The sequence below is a fragment of the Haliotis rubra genome, unplaced genomic scaffold (genome assembly GCF_003918875.1).
Source record: "Haliotis rubra isolate DU_JTF1 unplaced genomic scaffold, ASM391887v1 Scf528, whole genome shotgun sequence".
In the NCBI taxonomy this organism is placed as follows: domain Eukaryota; kingdom Metazoa; phylum Mollusca; class Gastropoda; order Lepetellida; family Haliotidae; genus Haliotis; species Haliotis rubra.
The window spans coordinates 255,745-275,343 of NW_025767222.1; the positions used below are offsets into that span (position 1 = coordinate 255,745).

At 38.3% G+C, this 19,599-nt stretch overlaps 1 protein-coding gene across 1 annotated transcript in view; it reads left to right on the top strand.

Annotated features, from left to right (window-relative positions):
* LOC124252866 (zinc finger protein GLIS2-like) overlaps positions 1-19,599 on the top strand; it is a 63,303-nt gene continuing 43,704 nt past the window's right edge. Inside the window, exon 1 of the mRNA XM_046686539.1 lies at positions 1-85. The gene's annotated coding sequence lies outside the window, so the exon portion shown is untranslated. The remainder of the gene's footprint in view (positions 86-19,599) is intronic.

A 19,599-nucleotide genomic window follows, 5' to 3' on the forward strand; every position in this document is an offset into this window, starting at 1 on the left:
ATGTGCGAGTAAGCGAAAACATTGATGGCTACCTTTCGAAACACAACCAAATGCAAGTGACAAGTCGACATTCTCGCCCACACAGGTATATTTACTCGGCTTGGCTTAGACTTTCGTTGTTACCCTTTCACACCAAGCAATTTAACTCCGTTCTAACACACGCACCCCGTTTTAACGCAAGCACTTCGGTCATAAGTACTTTCGCGTTTTCCCACAACTGCGTGTGGTGTTCATTCATAAATAGGGAACATTGGACCGTCGGCCGGAGGTTGGGTAATAGGCTTGGACAACATGGGGTCGTTCTGTCAAGAGGCTTAATAGGCTTGTGAGAGTTGTGCTTTCATTACCGCAGTCATGAACTAGCATTAAGCAGTTGTTAGCGAGTCCGCACACATTCTTTGAATATCTAGCGTATTTAAACCCCCTGTTGCTTTCGGCGTGTTTATTTACGTCACGACAACATAGTTTATGAGTGATATATGGGCTTACGCACTACTTCGTCCGGATGGCTAAACATTATAATGTCATGGTATTTAGGCAGGGGTTCTTTCTTAGGTTTATTATTATTTACACATTATATGCAGTAAAGAGGGTTTCGCTATTATGGCACAGTCAGAAGAGAGAGAGAGTGAGGCCCTTTAGGCTCATCATCAGCTCAGGGCCTCAGTCCCCTTTATTACAGACCCATTCCCAGACAGTGTAAGGGATGCTCCCCATGTCGTGCTGCCTAGTCGAAAAGGTCTCCAGCGCATATACATTGGAGTTACATGCATTATACAATCATATACAGCTTGAATACACAGATGACTTTAACAGAATATCACGCTTTGACATTGCATTGTAAATGTGTTGTGATGGTTTCAAGTTGATACAGTTGTCATTAGAAGACAGGAATTGTTTAAATGCTACAGTAGGTGACTTGGAGAGGTATTTTGGAAAGTATGTAGACTCCCCAACACTGCATCCTTTTTGCATTACCCAGACTGTCAGAAGGGCATTGTTCCTGGCAGCAAATCCCAGGTACTCTTCCAATCTCAGTCAAGAGACTGGGAAATTTCAAACCTAAGGCACTGAGAACAAGGGGGAGACAACTTGGTACTTGGGATGCAAATGTAACATTTCGTAAGCTAGGTCTGTATATTTGCCATGTTTTTCCTGAATCTTTCCAATCACATTCATGTCAAAAGGGACAGAAAGTTCAATGATATAAATAATTTCGTTAGTTTTATCAGAAACGACGAGGTAAGGTGTGTTGGCTTGCATATATGTAAGGTCTAATCCAAAGTGCTTAACAGTGGCATGGTATCTCATTGAGCTAGCACTATATACAGTCAAATCCCAATGAGTCGAATCGCTGGGGACCAAGTAATAAATTCGACTTATCGATGTATTCAAGACATAGGTATGTCTATGAGGGTAGAAAAAAAGATGATCCAGTCCTAATTCTTCCGCCTAAGCAGTTGTTTATCTAATGATTTCCATATCACTAATAGGGGCACCTTATCAGTTCCAGTCTGATTAGCACAGGCAGTGATTTCCGTAAAATCACTAATCTGCCTTTTGAACTCACCCGTCAATGGCGGAAAGGTGTGAGCCACGCTGGTTTGTTAATTGGATCAGTTTGCTACACCAATCAACTTCTCATTGACTGACTTCGGCTTATGTATACAAGATTGCTGTTGTTTGAATCTCTTGGGACCAAATTTCCTTCTCGAGTCATCGTGTGTATTTATGAGACGAATTTGTGTAACCGGTATTCAAATGATGACAACTATAACAGGGAATGGTTGGGACCGACAGGTACTTCGAGTTATGCATAATATTTGAGACACCGGCATTCGACTCATCGGGATTTGACTGTATATGAAACCAGCTTAAGTCTGGGCTAGTACAAGCAGCCACACATACACATGCAGGCACGTCGTCATATGAGCGAAATATTCTTATGTACCACCTTAAACCCCATTTCACCTCACCTCACCTAATCCAAAGAATTTCATAGGTGCTCTTCATACTCAGGGTTGTACCATGGATGGATCTATGGGTCAAAACAAGAAGCCATGTTGAAAACTGTAATGAAAGGCCCAAGCCATACCATCATGTCGCTTAGGATACTGTGCTTGTGCCAACGCTGTGCACCCACTGACGAGTCTTGTTAAATTCATTTATAATCTACATTTCATGTTTACATTTTTGTTCAAAATCCCACATTGATAATCTTGAGACATTAGCATCACCAAATTTTATGCAAAAGATGCTAACAATATTTAATAAATGTTTTCCTTCAGTTCCATGTATTGCGTGTATGAATTGTGACGCGTAATAATAATGTCCATATTGGTGCTGAAAATGAGGTGTGTGTCATCATTTACAAATTTTGCCTGTATGATGTCTTTTGTGTCTCAAAACTGCTTAAATAATGATTTCCTTCACAATAACTAAAAATGGGTGTCATTCTGGTGACATATATTTTGCTAAGGTTTCAATGAAAAAGTTAATAAAAAAATCTTTACTACACGTTCTTGTACTTTTCTATAGTAAATATGCAGTGTGTCACATCATAGTGGACCGCCTCCGTGGTGTAGTGGTTAGAGCGTCTGCCTGGAGAGCGGAAGGTCGCGGGTTCGATCCCCGACCGCGTCATACCAAAAGACGTTAAAATATGGTACTTGTTGGTCCCTGCCTGGCGCTTAGCATTAATGGGTACAGCAAGGACTCGGCTCGGAGTCAGTATAATGTGTCTGAGTGGGGTATTCATGCTTCACTGCGGCATGGTATCTCAGTGAGCTAGCACTATAAAACCAGCTTCAGTCTGGGCTAGTACAAGCAGCCGCACCTACACATACACACGCATGCACGTCGTCATATGAGTGAAATATTCTCAAGCACGACGTTAAACCCAATTTCACCTCACCTTCACCTCACCTCATAGTGGGGGCCACCATTGTGCATTTGCCACTGCCTGGGTCAGGGAAACGCCAGCACAACATACATAGGGAACCAGGCTGAATCTAATGACAATTAGAATTAAAAAGACACCTGTCTTGTACTCAGGCATCCTTGATTATTGCAGGTGTTTTTTCTCCATTCTTCTGTGGTAAATACCCTGGGACCTTTTGCCTCCATGTGGCTTTGTTTTTAATCTCCATCTCTAGAATCACTAAGTTCAGAAATTCTGTTACGAATTAGCTTGAAATTAACAACAAATGCATTTGTAAGTGATTTCCAGCCTCAATTGAAAATCTCTATTTGTCTGATCAAAATAATTTAAAAAATTAATTGTGGGGTGGAAAAGATGTCAGATTGGTGGAGCTAAGTCATTTTAATGTCAAGATGTATTTAAAACGGTATGTACAACAAGGGGAGGCACTCACTCACTCACACCCTTCTAAAGCATCATTTACCCAATTACTTTCTTGATATGGTGTATTTAATTGGACCAGCAGTATGTCTTTAACAATTCTATTTGGTGAAATTATTTTTGAAATATATAAACATGGTAGGCAAGCCCTTGCTATGAGGTATTTTAAGATGCATTTCAGAGGTCCAGTGACAGTCACCTTGCTGCTTGTTAGTGTCACACAGTATACAGTAAATTGACAGCTATTTTTAGAGTTGTTATGCTCAAGCTGGTCTAAGAACGAGGCTGTAGTAATAACCATTTTTAGTTTTCAATAATTAATTGGAGGTATATGTACTGGAATTGTGAAAGATGGTACTGAAACTGAAGTGGTTCAGTCATGAAGAGTGGTTCAGTCATGAACAGTTGCGTCAGTTTTGATATAAGAATGCTGGAAAGTGCACTAGTATGATACGCTTAATAATGTCCTGTGACATTAACTCATTTAATAATATATTATATGGATCTCAGTATTATCCAGTACACTGCAATATGTAAGTTGTAATTCCATCACCCATATATAATGCCCTGCCAAGTGCACAGTGATATTACTCAACTCTATTGTGAAATGATGATTCATTTTGTCGTGACACATACTTTGAAATTTCTGTTTGACATATGATACGTGCATATCATTTTACTGAGTGCAGTTGTATTGATCATGATATTTATTCTGGGGAAAATCGTGATAAGGCCACACCAATTTTATTTCTTGTTTTACAAATTTTTGTCCGCAGAAAACCTAAAGGCGGGAGGGAATAAAAAAAATCACCAGTCGAAGCAAAAAACCCCATGAGTTTCCATGTTATCTCATTTGGTTTGTTTATATCAACCAAATATAAGTTGAGCGAGTTTAGGTTTCACACTGATTTCAAGAGCATTTCACTTATGTCAAATTAACATTAGGATTTTATTTTTTGAGCAGGGAAGATTTATATTTTTTATTATTCTTGAAAGAATACGACCGGTGGATCCGTAAAATGAGAAATAAATATGGTCTGGCTAATGTTGAAAAATAAATTGCCTGAATGTTCTTGTTTTTTAAATTCTTTTAATTAAAAATGGTAAGTTTTATTGTGATTCGCTACAGACTTGGGGCTGAATATTGGCAAGTCAAGATACGTCCCTGGAGTTTGCCTGTTGGTAAGAGACAATTTAATGGTTGGATGATCAAACAAAGTGATATGGTTGATGGTAATGGCAGTGCTATGAAATTTGGGAGTGCTCATATTGTTCGAGTACTTACCCAGCTTTGTAAAGTTGGGCCTTGGATAGTCAGGTTGATGTATCTTCACAATACAATATGTATGACTCCAATTTTGATTGGATGAGAGGTGGTGGGGTAGCCTAGTGGTTAAGGTGTTCACTCATCACACCAAAGACCTGGGTTTGATTCCCGACATGGGTACAATGTGTGAGTGATCAAATATTGGGTGGTGTAGTATGTACAGTCAGGATTAGGAGACCAGATCCATTAACAACAGGATAAGAGAAAGATTAAAGTTTTTATCAACACAAGAAAGAAACTTGTTGGAGGCGCATATTTAGTCCAGATATATATTACCAGTGCAAAGAGTACTGCATTTAAGAAAGAATGTTGTGGTTAATCTAAACTGGCCTTTTCTTGAGCAGTTGACTTTGACTTAGGTCAAGTGCTCTTTAGTATTCTGTTAAGAGATAAAAGTATGAATCCTTTGATAGTGTACTCTTTGCAGTAATTACATGTAGGCCAAACCATTTGTCAATTGCTTGTACAATCAGTGTCACTGTCAAACACTGAAGCTCCCAATATATCGCAAGTAAGTTTGGGAATACAGGTACCAGAATCGCAATATATTGCAATACAATTTATTTGCTAATATACAGCCCTATAGATCAATATGAATAATGTTGATCACTGGATTGTCTAGACCAGTTTCAGTTATTTACAGACTGCCGTCATGTAGCTTAGATTTTGGTGAATATATTAAACAACGAACAAAACAAACGTGCAGTGGAATAAACGTGAGGAGCCAATCTAACAATGTAGCTGAAAACTAATAAACTAAATTTCGAATACTTACCTTTGGCCTAAACAAGGAACTAAACGGGACAACTATAACAAGTGAGAAAACTGTGGATGATTTATAATCAACTGTGATTCTCTTCAAGTGATTCTAAGTGAAGAAAATGAACTATTAATGAAATGTCTAAATACCGCTAATTGTCTAACCTCTAAACACTACAAGATTCTCATGCAAGTACAGCAAAAAGCCACTAATCTAAGCCACAATAGCAGAATGACCCTACAAGGCTAATAAAGAATGAATCAGTCCTACAAGTCAAATGCCTTAGAACGAATGGCCGGTGTATCATTTTCAGCCATCTTACTCTTAAAACTTTGCCTACTCGTGAAGGTCCGGGTTCGAATATTGATCTTCAGTAACTCATGCTTGTCGTAAGAGGCGACTAATGGGATCGGGTGGTCAGGCTCACTGACTTGGTTGACACATGTCATCGGTTGCCAATTGCGTAGATCGATGCTCATGCTGTTGATCACTGGATTGTCTGGTCCAGACTCGATTATTTACAGACCGCCGCCATATAGCTGGAATATTGCTGAGTGCAGCGTAAAACTAAACTCACTCACTTAAAACTTTGCATTTCACATGCACGTGTATCCATCCCCGGGTGTATTTTAGCAACACGACCAGTATGCACTGGATCAAAGGTACAGAAAAGCTGCGTATCTGCATAAATTACGCAAATATTTATGTGGAAACTCAGTTCCTATTACAAGTATGCTTGATATTTTGTAAATACTAATAATTTTGATCTTACACGCGTACACGCAAATATGTTGAATCTTAGCTTGCGTACCTGTGCAGAGATGAAATAACTGAGGACTATTCAGACGTTCTATTTCAACACATGAACTTGGCAACTTGCAGTCCTCCTTATCGTTTCTCATATCACAGATGCAATATTAATAATATGTAAACCTTGTTATATTTTTACAATTAATGGAAAATGGCAAAATACCCAATGAAGTTTGAGTGAGGTGGGTACAATTTATTTGGTTACTCAAAGGAAAGTTAGGATACCCAATTGAGATGAACACAAGCGAGTACATAACTCAATGACCCAAAAAGTTATCTGTAGCACTGACTGGATATGCTTGGGCGAACAGTTTTAATGAAAAACCAAAATGTCTTCAGAACAATTGTTTTATTATTGCCTCTGATCCTGTGGCAATTCCGAGTGCGGCGTAAAACTCAACTCACTCACACACTCCTGTGACAATTATGGGTTAGGTTGCTCCTGTACCACTGCCTTACAGCATGATGTACTACTGTGCTGAGCAACTGCTGTCAAAGTTGTATTTTTAGTTATGGATTTCGTGACAAAAGTTTTCGTACTGCACCCTACGTTGTTTGACCCCCATCAAACAGCGTGCAGTAACCAACCATTCTACTAGTGCATCTAGGTGCAGTGTTAAACAAGCAGTTCAATGTGCAGGGTAATAATTGTGAATGATAAGCCAATTACTTTTAATTTGATTGTTATCATCTTTTGCTTATTAATTAATTATTTAATTAGGCAGGTATAAAAACATGTTATTTTTATTACTGCTCAATAATTTAGTGTTTTATGAAGTTGTTGGATGATTTTTAAATTGAACAGCTAATTCAGGAACATGTCCAAAATGAAGAGTTAGTTGGCACTGACGAAAAAATGAATAGCTACTTCTGTGGGGAATACTAAATGTCCAAATTTTTGTGTTAATTGTAAAAAATGTAGAGATTGTTTCATTGTGCTCAGTAAATACAACTTTGTTGGATAGGTATTGATACAGCTGGGAAAAGTTTCTTCCAGAATATTTCCCTCCCCAATCAAACCAAATGGATGCCCCTTACTACTGTTTTAAGTGAAGTATGTGTAATGTGTTAAAAATAACCTGCAAGTGTTACCTCTGAAAAGATTACAGTTACCAGAAACTACATAAAATACATTCAATTGATTATTACTAGTATCTAAAACGTAAACACTATAATATTGTATAGGGCTTGAAAATGTTCTTATTTCAAACTAATGTGAGTAAGTACATATTATTGTGTACTCATCCTTCAATATTTTATGTCACTTGCTCTTTTAATTTTATACAGTTTGATGTCCTTAGTTGATATTCTTACCATTTTCTGCAATTAATCTTAAAAAAATTTTTTTTGTCAACTTTTAATGTTGATTTTGCATATTGTTCAGACTGAGTTTTTATCTGAACATGTTTATTTCCACAGCACTGAGAGTGTTTTCTTCTAAGCCTCGTGAAATCTGAAAGTTCTCTTCTGTACTATATTTTCAAAATCCGATCACAAGTCCATATTTAGGATCTGTTGCTTGAAGATACTTACGATGGTTAGTAAGTTCAAACTCAGTTCAAATGGGATATGATGACATTCGTGAAGTCAATGTGCCTGACCTATTGTAACCCTGACCTTCACAGATTCCACATACTTAATGGTTGCTTTGATAATGTTCATTATGTAATGCGTTTGAAGTTGTACTGTCTGCTGTTTAATGATTCTTTGGCCAGACCCCTGCATGACTGCCTGTCCCAGATGGATTAAATTTTGGTTCATCATGCAATAACTCTTGCTTTGATTCTTCACGTCTGAAACGTCTTCTTGCTGTCTCATGTTATGTTCTGTGGACAACCAAACACACTTAGTCACCACACAATGAAAATAATCTTCAATACTACACAACTGGAAAGAGAGCGGCATATTAAATTCCTATGTGCTGAAAATAGGAGTGATACATGGTATATACAACTAGTTTGATAGGAATTTGGTATACGAGTTTATGATAGACAACTGGTGAGATTTAGGCATGGTATATGATGCTATAATAGAGAACTGACGAGACTTGAGGCATGGTGTATAATTGTATACTATACAACTAGTACACAACTGAGGCGATACCATGTTATATGATTTTACAGTAAATGTCTGATGGGTTAGACACCCGTATATAAATGTATGCTACAAAACAGAGGTAAAAACTATAGTATATTTTGCTGTTATAGTATACAACTGATGGGATAGAGACAGGGTATATGAATGTGTACTACATGATGTGAGACTAAAACATGGATGTTATTTTACAGTAGATGTCTGATGGGATAGAGACATGGTATATACTATTGAACCTGTGAAACAGACATGGTATACGGTGTATAGTACACAAGCAGTGAGATAAGCGTGTTAGTTGATGTGTTAATCACCTCCAAACCCGATTAATACCTGACCCCCCACTTAGCTGAGATCAATAGCCAATGTCGGCTTTTCCCCTCCTCGACTGACCCCCAGGGCCTCCTGTAGGAGTCCGGCAACAAATTGACGAGCTGATTACTGTATACATGTGAGTTAGCTTTGTGGGGGGTACCTGTTACAGGTAAATCTTTGCAGGGGGTCCCCAGCTGGGTGAGCTGGACAGGTTGACTGGAACCTTTATTCATGTTCAGGGCCTTGTGTTGGAGGTGAGGTGAAGGGAAGATGAATTTAAAATTTGATTAATTTGGCCATGTGATCATTGACATTTGTTTTCTGCCATTAATTATTTATGGAAGTAGTTGCAGGTAAGGGCAAGCAAGTTTTGAATGTGAGCTTTGATTCTCGGACTGTGTATATGGGAGGGATACTACATTTATATTTTTGCAGTTTCTGCATGGATCCAGACACCCATCTGGTATGTATATGGTATATGTCATGTTGTTATTGAATCAAGGTTTACCTTGCATCACCTCACACTCATTCTGGTGGTGCTATTTGCAAAAGCTCTTGGTGGTGTTATTTAAATGGGGTACATACGGGGATGCTGTTCTCAACGGGGACATATATAATGGTGGTGCTCTCTTTAACATGAGAGACATTAAGGTTGGCTATTTTATCTATAATGGGACAGAAAGGAGCCTACTTCCTCAACAAGGGTGGTACTCTCCATTATAGAGGACATTTGGGAGTGTTCTCCCGTAAACCCATGAAGATCCGGGTTTGAAATGGTCTTCAGCAACACATGCTTTTCGTAAAAGGCTACTAATGGGATTGGTGGTCAGGTTGACTGACTTGGTTGACACATGTCATCGTATCCCAATTGCGTAGATTGATGCTCATGCTGTTGATCACTGGATTGTCTGATCCAGACTCGATTATTTACAGACCGCTGCCATATACATGTAGCTGGAATATTGCTGAGTGTGGTGTTAACCAACCAACTCGCCCTAAAGGGGTACATTTAAGTGTGGTACTCCTCAACAGAGGCACAACCAACCAACTCGACCTAAAGGGGTACATTTAAGCGTGGTACTCTCCTCAACAGAGGCACATTTAGAGGCGATACTACCTTCAACATGAAGGATATTTGGGAGTGGTTCTCTCAATAGGAGCACATATTTGGGTTGTACTCTCCTCAACAGGAGCACATTTTTGGGTGGTACTTTCCTCGACATGGCACAAGTAAGTGACAATACCTTGGTTACAAAGCATTGGACTACTTTCCTTATTTGGGACATTGACAAAAATACTTCATCCCAACTGTTTGGTTTTGTATTGCATGAAATGATTTAGAGATAGGGTCTGGTCTGCAGGAGTTTCCAAAGATCTGCTGCTCTGTCCATAATATTTCCCTCTCCAAGAATCCGGGGTAATCAACGAACCCATTGTATACCACTGTAATGGCAAACTTGTGTGGGTTTCTGGTTTAATAGTACCTGGTTGATATCTATTAGCAATATACAACTAGATGGATATAAGTAGTTAAGCTGGGTTAGACATCACTGAGATCTGTGGAACTTCAATCGCAAGATGCTGTGCAGAGATAATTGAAATACTGCACAAACAGATGCACACACTCGTTCGCTCGGCACACTAAAGACCGGGTTCAATTTCCCCCATGGGTACAATGTGTGAAGACCATATCTGGTGTCCCCTGACGTGATATTGCTGGAATATTGCCATAAGCGGCGTAAAACTGAACTCACTCTCACAGATACACACTGAAATTAAGTTGAGTAATTAAGTTAGAAAGAGCTATACTCAACAAAAAGGTTAAGGACCACCCAATATTCAATATTAAAGTATTATATGGAACATAATAGGAACTATTAAATACTTTAATATTGAAGATTGGGATAGTCCTTAACGTTTTTGTTGAGTATATATAATGAAAGTAGCAAAGGTATGTGTACTGTGCCTATTAGCTGCTTGCAGAGTTCCATGTTCAAACATACCTTCCACAATCCATGATGATTGAACCCAGCTGCAGATCCTTGTGTCTCATTCTGACATCTTTCTTGAAAGACTAAGAGGAGATATATAGAATAACATACTTGAGACTCGGAATTACTGACTGAGCCTCGTGAATTGGTGCCATATTATTCATTCACTTGGGGAAGTTAGTCCATAACTACTACGCCAAGACTCGTGAGATCTACCTGTGTGTTGTACATATAGTAGGTAAAATTACTTGGATGCTCGTCAGTTTCAGTGTTAGGATAAACTTGTTGGTGTCCTCAGATCATCAGTGGGGGCGGTGGGGTAGCCTAGTGGTTAAAGCGTTGACTCGTCACGCCGAAGACCCGGGTTCGAATCCCCACATGGGTACAATGTGTGAAGCCCATTTCTGGTGTTCCCGCCGTGATGTTGCTGGAATATTGCTAAAAGCGGCGTAAAACCAAACTCAGTCAGTCAGATCATCAGTGTTTAACAAAGATGGTTCTGGTAATCTTCCATGGCAGCATAATTTAAAATGTCATTGTAAGCTCAGCTTAACATTGTCATCGTCAGTGAGAATTTGTAAGCTCCTTGTTCAGAGCTCCAGACAGTGTTTTGAGACTTTCAGTACTTAACCTGGAATTATCATTTATATTGGTTGTTGATTGATGTCAGTGGGTGTTCGTTTATTTTCACTCCCTTGGGTTCAATCTGTTGGGTATTCGTTTATTTTCACTCCCTAGGGTCCAATCTGTTGGGTATTTTTACACCAGCGAATAAACATTTCAAAATAATTCTGCTTAAAATCGTGTTTCAGTCAACCTCCATTTGTATCTGTTCATGTGCGGCCTCAAGTGTGTAACACGTCACATACATAAACTCACAGCAGTGATATATGTATCTAATTAACCATCAGCATGATATAGCTTCTTGTTTATGGATTGTACAGTACTGTTTATGTATGTGTGAGAGCCAGTGAGTAAGTTTAGTTTTACGTCACCTTTAGTAACATTCCAGCATTATCACCGCAGGGGACACCAGAAATGGGCTTCACACATTGTACCCATGTGGGGCATCGAACCCGGGTCTTCGGCGTGACGAGCGACCGGTTTAACCACCGCCTTGTTCATGTATGTACATGATGCCTGTAAGGGTCTGTGGGGTTGCCTTGTGGGAAAGGTGTTCGCTCGTCACTCCGAAGACCTGGTTCTATTCCCCACATGGGTACAGTGTGTGAAGCCCATTTCTGGTGTTTCCCCACCTAGATATTGTTGGAATATGAGTGAAAGTGTGCATAAAACACATTTACTCACTCACTCACTCACTGATTCCTTAAATACAGGTACATAAGTTAAAAAGGATGCATTTGGTAAATAATGCATTGTAAACAAATTTGTTTTTTCTAACTTATTTTTAACAATTTTAATGCTTATTAGTATGCAAGCAACTCAAAATTGAATAGATAATGGATATTAGACAACTGTCAGATTGCTGCAGCTTGTAGGTCATCGTGAGTGAGCATTGATATGTTTTAAGAGTTATTTTTTAGTTGTATTGAATTTGAAATAGGCTGAAGCACAGTAATTACAAAGTGTCCACATATTTCACCAGCCACCAATTTGCACATATTCCTATCTATTGATAATTAACTAATATTTTTTGTGTTGTATAAAAACTCTTGTAATCATATATTGCTGTACGTGAATGGGAAAACTGATTACACAGTTCTGAAAGCACTCAATCCCAGCATGCTCTTGTGTCAGTCGGGGACACATATCCTGTATGAAAATGTGTAACAGCTGTTCCTGTTTGGGTTTGGTTTCTTGCTAAATTGTAAGAAATGTTGATAGAGGATGCCATTGTCGTTTTAGAGGCTCTTTGTCTCTTCACGTCAAGATTATCCAACAGAAATATCAGCCTGGATCCTCCATTGCAGCAACTTGGAGGTTGAAGAATACCCTTTTTGTGCAACGACCCAGCACATCACAAGATAAACCATTTGTCTGAACTTCATGAAATTCCTTTCATGAAAAAACTGATAAAGTTTAAGCTCGCTTATGTTTTCCTAGGGAGACTTGTGAAATCGAGATAAGTTATATCTTGAGACTTCCTGAAACACCCTGTCGGACTATTCCGAAAATGTGCCACCTGGTCTAGCTCTACCCATCATGCATCTGCTTCACGCAACTTTATAAGCTTGAATCATCAATGATAAACTCAAGCTAGGTTTTGTGATTTTTTTGTCCTGGCAGTTACATTCTGCCGTTTCCGGGCCACCCAGTACAGCGAGGGGGCTGATGGCGAGCAGCTTATCTGTCGGGAATATTTTTAACATATATGCGCCATAAATGATGTCGGGGAAATCAGTCCCCAGCTTCTTTCTGGTGCACTTTGATAGATTCGCAACTGCAGCTGGTTAAATCTGTGTTAACCAGACAAGACTGTCTCGATAAATAGCCATTTCAGTGTTAATGAATCAAGTCTGTTGCTTATGTCGCTATTATCTGATCTTTGTAGATTTGAATGATGGTACATACATGTTGTATTTTTTTAGTGCTTAGAAATTTGTAAGTGCAGCCCACTTGTGCAATTATAATCATGGTATATCTCAGTTGAATCTGGAGTTTGCCTGGGTTGACATTTTTTGTTTGTTTACCAGACTTGTGTTATCAGTTCTTAATATATGATCTTTTGTGCATGCAGTTGCATCCCTTGGTTGTGCTAGGATGTGCTCATCCCAGATGCATACTTAATTTGGTCATGTACATGGATTTCATCACCTGGGTCTTTTTAGCCTTTTTCATATTAAGCTAATATAGCCTTGATATGTATCCTGTTCAGTTTTGTTTCCATTACAGGGATAAATATTTCTATGTCAAAACAGAAATGGATATTTTATTAATGTTCGTTCTTATTTGATATTCTGCTTTTTAAAAAAAAATAATAGCTGGAATTCATAAATTTCTATTCACAATATCAGGTACAGTTTCTTTCAATTACAGGAATAAATATTTCCATGTCAAAACAGTAAAGGACATTTTTATTAATTTTCATTTAATATTGTGCTTTTTGAAAGAAATAGCTTGAATTCATAAATTACTATATGCAAAGTAATGTGTTTTATAAATCAATAGTACATATGAATTAACTATGTGTGAATGGGTTGAAGTAGCAGACAGTTATCGTGGCTGTAAAAGGGTGTGTAACAACTCATTCAAGGTATATTTATATCTACCTGCATTTAACCATAGAATGTTTGTTTACTTTTAATCCCTGGTTAAACTTGCAACAATCACCAGTAACTACTTTTCTGGTGTCCCCGCCGTGATATTGCTGGAATATTTCTAAAAGCGACGTTGAACCTTACTCACACACTCACTCACTCACCAGTAACCAAGGCAAAGGTATAAACCCTGCTGATGGAACCAAGGATGCAGAGGTACTGTAAGTCCCAATGGTCCTTAATACAAAAATTGTAAGTATTCGGCTGATGGCATGTCTTTATGATAAAGTTGTCTTTTATAAGTTATTATGTTGTTTCGCTGTTCGTCTGATTATTATTGAGAAAACCCTGCATGTTTTAAGCATCTGAAAAACCATGGATATGTACGATAAACACTGTTGATTACAATCCGCACTGAATTTCACTAGTTTACAACGTGATTAACCAGAGCTCAACAGCGGATTTGTTGATGTGCTATTTTCGATGACGTGAAGATGTGTGATCGCTGGGCAACTTTTTTTATGGGAGCCACGGATTACCCAGCGGTTTAACTGAATCCGCGGTATCGCGAAGAGCGGTATTGCGAGGGATGACTGTATATGGTGACCTTATCTTTCTTACTGGCAATCTGCAGCCCCATTTTTATTTTGTTTATCATGGTTTAAAAGTCAGATAGTCATTTTTCATGAACAATCTGTGATATATTGCTTGCTATATTACTGTCCTTAGGTGACAGTTTTTAAGGTATTGTAACAGTACAACTTGTTCCAGTCATAATATGACTGAAATATTGCTGACGTGACTCTAAGTATTAACTCATTTATTCCACCAGTTTCATTTGAACTCTGAAACATTCTCTTGACTCTATGATTTGTAATGCTGTTTTAACTGTAACATGTTGCTTTGGAAGTTACTCCCATATTGGAGGGTTAAGAGGATTATTTCTTTGGACATTACTTGTTGGACGTCACTCCTCATTTTGTGGTAGATTTCCAACATTGGGTTATTTCCTTATCTGTCATATGGAATAGAAATACTTCATCCTCAATAACCCATAATTCTGCTGACTGACTTCAGAGGCTTCAGAACTTCAGGATGACAAGTGATCCGTGTTCAGATTATTTAAGTTTTATTTAAATCTGGATTAGGTATTAAAAATCATGATGACTTACTTTTTGTGATCCCATTTTTCAATTTTGAAAAGTTTAGTGGGCGTTCTTTTAAGTCGGACACAATCATTAACTAGAGTCAGTTCTCGAATATTGTACAGGCTCCTAAGTTCCGTACATTTTGATTTGTGTGCAATAGGTTATTATGTTATGTGTGGCATCACCTGACCTTTGTCACTTGAAATGTGGTAATTCCCAACTCTATTTTTAGATAGCGTGTGGATTTCTCATGCACTTTCCCTTTCGAGATACAATTGGTTATCGCTTTGTGCACTTTCGCAATAGCGACTCTCTCCAATCATTAACTACCATGCAAATTCATATTACAGAGGCATATAGAAAATCACTCATTTTCATTGCAGTTTTGTATAAAATTATGCTGAACATTTTAAAATAGTTTAACCATATATGGAAAAATTTCATTGATTAAATGTTTAAGAGAAAGCAATATTTTCTGTAAGCAGTTTTCAGCAAATTATTGAAGTTGAGCTTATATGCAGTTGAGTTTTTATATAAATTTCTTGTGTGCATCGAAATTCCTTGATGAGATCTTACATGTCATCACAGATTACAATGCTGGTAAGTCATGGTTGAAGATTATTGTGACGCCACTCTCATGTACTTGTTGTAAAATGGGAATTAATTCTTGTTCTGTTTGATATATGTATATATATATAGCACCCTGTCTCTGATGATTTGACATTTAGTCTGGGAATCTTGCCTGTATCACTTTGTTTGGGAAATAGATTGAAATAAAATACGCTGTTTGAGAACTTGACACATGACAGCTTGAGATGCAGAGTGAACACAATACCATTAGACATCTTAATGTTCGCTATGGGCGACCTGGATGATTGACTATGAACACAGTAGCTTGAATATTGCCAACAGGTGTAAAACAGCAAATATTAATAATTACTTAATAAAGAATCTAACTCGGCCTCTGTATAGCTGTGTTGCTTTCTACCTGGAATGTTAGACACCCTTTATCATGCAGGTAACAGGTTCACTCAAGGTTTATCAAATTATCGTGTTTTTGGTTCTGATTACAATCCAATAGCCTGTCCGTTAACAGACTACCAAACATACACACCATCTGCTCTGGTGGTCTGGATTTACGATCAAAACCAGACACCTTTGCTAAAAAAAATCGGATCTCTTAGTACACACATGTATGGTAAGAAATAACTGAGGCTGTTCATTCATGCAGGTGTTTGAAGCGGCGTGTGTTTCACCTGTTGTGTTTCAGGAGGTAGTGTACAGACGAGACAGAACAAAGGACGCTTTACGTGTGAATGATATGATTGTACCTGAATGACATTTGGCAGTTCATCAGATAATTGTCTCGACTCTTGGGGTCAATGATTATAGGTTGAACACTGTTGTTTTGAGGGTATTTAAATGTCCTGTATTATATTTCACATGGAATATAATTTTATGAGAGCATGATGTAAGTGATTATGATCTTACATGCATTGACTGCCTTGACTTTTTGTCACCAAAATAAATGTTTATTTTCATTCACTTGCGAAATACTTAGGGAGACGTTTTTTTGTAATATGTCTGTGTGAACACAAATATTTGTTAATTTGACTGTTTCCTGGCACACTTAATGGCAGTAACTTTTGATTTCTTGTTGATTATTTTATGTAAATAATACAGTTTGTAAACTTTAAGTTTCTCTGATGCAGGAACATGGTTAAAGGTCATGAAAATATTTCAGTATAGATATGATGATGGATTAAAGAAAAGTAATTGTCATGTAATTGGTAGATCGATGCTCATGATGTTGATCACTAGATTGTTTGGTCCAGACTCGTATATTTACAGACCGGAATATTTCCGAGTGTGGCTTTAAACAACCAACCAACCAATCATGTAGTTGGTATTATATACCAGCATAAGGACACATCCTGACTCTGCAGTTTGGGTGTTTATTCATCACACTGAAGGCCTGGATTCCAGTAACAAAAGTGTCATGTATGTGTAAACTGTGACTCGCAATTTTGTGTCCTTCGTCATAAACAGATGTGGTGAAAGATTGGTCATGAAATGATTACAAGTGATTTGATGGCATTTGTTGCTCTAACTCAGCAATGTTTGATATTGTAATATTTCCATAACTTGATAAACTAGTGATGCAAAAAACAGAACTCGGTCACTCCATCCAAAAATAATGGATCTTGGTGAAAGATTGCCACATGCCTGGAACACATACCTTCAGATCTGGATGATAATTTGAAGGTAGTTCAAGTGTTCAACTCATTTTCCAATACAGTTCTGTAAGTGGAGATCCACATTGATGAAAGGGGAAACACACTGGTCACTTTGTCCACCACTGAGAGCTAGTTAGTTGTAGACTTAACGAGAATATGACCCTTCTGTGAAAACCCTTGAAGAGAGGAGGTAATTGACTTTATTGAATGTCTAACTGTGAAGTAAATATATAGGAATACATACTTATACATGCTCATTTAACAGGGTGGAGGCATAGTATATGGCTACTTGTGTTCCATGCTGGGACCTATTTCAGGGGGCGTCTCAAAACATACTTGATCTATATCTTATATTGGGGATGAAGGGTAGACATACCAGAGACCATATAATCAGTCTATGGTCTGAGACATTACTTGTGAAGTATGTACAGGATGTACTTCTGATAATTGGTGAATATGTCAATATTGATGCGTATATTATACTGGTGGTCCTGGAATAATGTCGTGTTTGAGTCACGGCATGGTACACTATAACTGCCATTAACACTGTGGGTTAATGTTATCATAGGCATAAGCTATCCAAACACTCATTATATTGATTTTGCTGTTCAAATGTAATAGCTTTTCAAATGTTTAGATAAATTGATTAGAGTTTATATTTGGATCTGATATTTGACATTTTCCCCATATGTGGAAACTGAAAAGTAGTTCTACAAATTCACATAATTAATTTACATGACTTCTTGTTTGTCATTCGTTGATATTATGAGAAATAATCCATACCACTGAGATACGATGACATCCCATCAAATAGGCTTCTAAACCTTACCTCAGGCTAATGGTTAAAGCATTCGCTTGTCACACTGAAGACCCGGGTTCGATTCCCCACATGGGTACAATGTGTGAAGCTCGTTTCTGGTGTGCCCCGCCATGATGTTGCTGGAATGATGCTAAAAGTGGCGTAAAACTAAACACACTCACTCACTCTAGGGGCGGTGGGATAGCCTAGTGGTTAAAGCGTTTACTCGTCAGCTGAAGACCCAGATTCGATTCTCCATATGGGTACAAATGTGAAGCCCATTTGTGGTGTCCCCCACCGCGTTATTGCTGGAATATTGCTAAAAGGGGCATAAAACCATATTCACTACTCACTCACTCATTCTAAGCATGGCTTCCATCCAATCCTTCATAAAGGAAAGAAATGAATATGACACAGTCCCTGAGACAGTGGGCAGTTCCAAGTATTGGTCGACAAGACGGCTTGTTATTTCACAGGGTGTGGGTGAAAATGAGATTTACGAAGTGGTTGGGGCTATAATCTTTCAATCAGTATATCAGCCTTATGATCACTAGATCACCTTACCCTATAGACAAACTGTCTCCTTTCATTATTTGCCTATCTTCTTTTTCATAATCCCTGCAGTGGAACAATCGGTGAAGCTTTGGGTGTCCCTATTATTGTGCTATGTTCCTATATCATTATATTGCTATGTGTAAAGTACAGATCTACTGTAGAACATTTCACACTTCTGTGAATCTCATTGAATTAATGTGAGTGCTGACCCCTTGTCCAAAATCGCTCATGAAATTATTGCATGTAGCTCCACCTTTGAATTTCTTCAAACACTGTCTCATTAAACAGCAAGCAACAAGAATATTGAACACTTTGATGTGTAAGAGGATATTAAGTAAGATGACACAGGGTTTAATATCCTGTTCAAGATTATTGAACTTGAATAATATGTGTGTGTCTTGATTTTAGTGCTTGCTCGCAGAAATGAGTGAGGTTTTACACTGCTTTTAGCAATAGTCCAGCAATATCACAGCAAGGGACACCAGAAATGAGCTTCACACATTGTACCCATGTGGGGAATCGAACCCGTGTCTTTGATAAGTGTATGCTTTTACCATTAGGCTATGCCACCACCCTGTCTCCAAGAACCTTGAGAATATACTAGAATCAAATAGGAATCCTACTCAAGCCTAGGATGCTTTGGCAAGTCTAGATTGCCTTAGCACTAGAAATAAAGCATTGTTCTGGGCTCCATTGGGATTTATTTTATAAATAACTGTGTGGGTGTTTATTTTTTGGGATAAGATGACTATATTTTTGGGACTAAATGCCAGCCTAGCTGAAATACCAGTTCAACCCGGATACCTCACACAGTATAGGGGTATACTGTACTTACCATGAGATTGCTGGCCCCTGTTTAATCCCCTTGGCTGAGGGCCAGTCCTGGTTATCGTCTTTTAAAGTCTTCTGGTATGACACAGCATGGGATAGAAGCCTCAACCTCTCCCCACTTGGCCATGGAGGCAGAGGTAGTTATTAACTATTGTT